This window comes from Nycticebus coucang, chromosome X, assembly GCF_027406575.1.
Source record: "Nycticebus coucang isolate mNycCou1 chromosome X, mNycCou1.pri, whole genome shotgun sequence".
Classification (NCBI taxonomy): Eukaryota; Metazoa; Chordata; class Mammalia; order Primates; family Lorisidae; genus Nycticebus; species Nycticebus coucang.
In genome coordinates this window covers 151,299,491-151,301,696 of record NC_069804.1, presented here as the reverse complement: position 1 = coordinate 151,301,696, position 2,206 = coordinate 151,299,491, and the positions used below count along the sequence as shown (strand labels likewise).

Sequence of the window (2,206 nt, the reverse complement as noted above, 5' to 3'; positions counted from 1 at the left end):
GACACTCCCACATTCTACACATGAAAATGCCGCATGGTTGTAATGATGTATCTGCAGCTGCATTGTAACTACAGGAGAGACACAGAATGAGTCACACTAGGTGGCATCTAAGTCTTGCTTCCCAGTGATCAGGGCAGTGGTGTAGTGCTGCCACAAAGGGTGTTCTCATCAGATGACACCCAGGACCTGCCACAATTTCAGACTAACCTTGTGTGATCCATAATTATGACCATACTTGCCACACATTCAACAATAAAAATCCATACCATTTAAGAGTATCTGAAAAAGGAATAAACAATTATCCCATTCTGTGTCCTTCCCATGTTTTAAAATAAGCAATGTCCTATACATCTATTATCTGAGGTTTAGAAGCAAAAACATTATAAAAAATGCATATCCTCAAAAACTCTAGCATTTCCAAGGTACAACACTCCCACTTCTTTGGTAATGAAGAATCTTCAAGCTGACCCTTCAATTTGGGCAGATGTCAAGCATGGAGAATGAGCATGTTCTATGAACTTCAAATGGTTCTGTGAAGTCAAGGGAGAGACTGACCTACATCATGGTGTAACAAACATCTTGCCATGGGAACCAAGGACTCAAATTCAAAACTAATGGTCTCATTTTGATTGACTTAATGGTAGTGAGGAATTTCAGGACAAGACGTGGTACAAGGAAGGCTGTGAGTGATGGGTGAGGGATCCCATGAGTTGTAATCAGCAGAGAGTGGACAGGAAAAAGGGGCCCATCTGTCCCATCTGCTGCAGAGGTCTCAGATGGAACTCCTACCCCACAAGAGAACAGTTCAGTCAGGTCAAGAGTGCTCAGAGTACAGGACCACGTACTCCAACAGATTCCACCTGGCCCTGCAGGCACCATCAGTTCTAACAGAAAATATTTCATATCAGCAAAAGCTTTCTGTGTGAAGAAAACCAAACAGTGGAAGAATTTTTTCAGTGGGTGAACACTCCTCAGATGCCCATCTAGTCCTGACAGGAGCTTCTGACGTGTGGGTGCCTTGGGTCATAAAGGATCCCTGGTTTCCCTGACACAACTATGTTCAGGCACTATGGTCAAGGTGAGTAATGGTAAGTGTGAAGGGTGTTTTAAAAGTTCTGCAACTGCAAAGAACTGGACTGCTGTCACATTGCAAAACAACAAGTAAAAGGGACAGATAACCGTATTTTCATATTTCAACTCCTGAAAACTTTATCCCAAAAGTTCACATGTGCAAATGTACAAAACCCTGAAGATGTCTTCAAAGTGCTTCTGTAATTAGGGGCCCTGGTGTGCTGAACCTCCCAGTTGTCTCTTAATCCATCTGGGTAAGAGCTCAGTGGATATCTAGCAATGATTGCAGTCTTGCAGCCTTTGTCTGAGTGGATTTTCTCAACTTTGGGAAAAAACGTCATTTTCTCTGCCACTCTTGTCACAATATCTTTATCTACAGAAGAACTGCAAGGCCTTCATTTCAGCTTCACACACATCTTCCCATGTCTGTATTCCAGGGGCAGGAAGGGGGATGAAGTAATCTATGAGACTTCTGTCCATCAGTCCACTGTACCACAGGCCACTGTGTTTATTATTAAAGACCCTGACAGCACAGGTTCCAGGTTATTCAGCTGAATGTCCTCCTTCTTTCTTCTTGCCCATCAAAAGTCAAGACCAGTCTTAGTTATAAGGTCACCACCTGCATTGCTAAGAAAGATGAAGATAGCTTCGCAGTAAGACACTCCATCCGCTTGATGGTAGTAGTATAGAAATGGTTTGATTGCACTAATGATCCTGGGGTGCAATTTATCCATCTCATCAATTATGAAAACAGAGTTTGCAGAAGCACTTGCATTACCATGAATCTACTTCTGTAACTGGTTCCGCGGCATGGAGCACCTGCTCCTCATAGCAGCAGTTTGCAAAGTGGCAGTAGATGTCCCTGTAAGACAGGTACTTGGTGAGGCCCTACACAGCCCCGATGGAGATGCCCACACTAATAGGCTCAAGTGCTGCTACCACTTGGGCAACCATCAGCAGCGACAGCACAGAGGTGCCTTGGAACTGCTCGCCCATAGCATTCCACCTCCTCACAGCCCACCACTCTCCCCATCACATTTAAAACATGAAGAAACTGATAATTTTAGAGACTCCCCGTAATTACATAGCTTATAATTGATGCATCAATCATCCAAATTGAGGATCTTAGTGACTA

The 2,206-nt window shown here is 43.7% G+C and overlaps 1 pseudogene; it reads right to left on the bottom strand.

Annotated features, from left to right (window-relative positions):
* Positions 1-1,193: 1,193 nt before the first annotated feature.
* Positions 1,194-1,883, bottom strand: LOC128577043 (torsin-1B-like; annotated as a pseudogene).
* Positions 1,884-2,206: the final 323 nt, after the last annotated feature.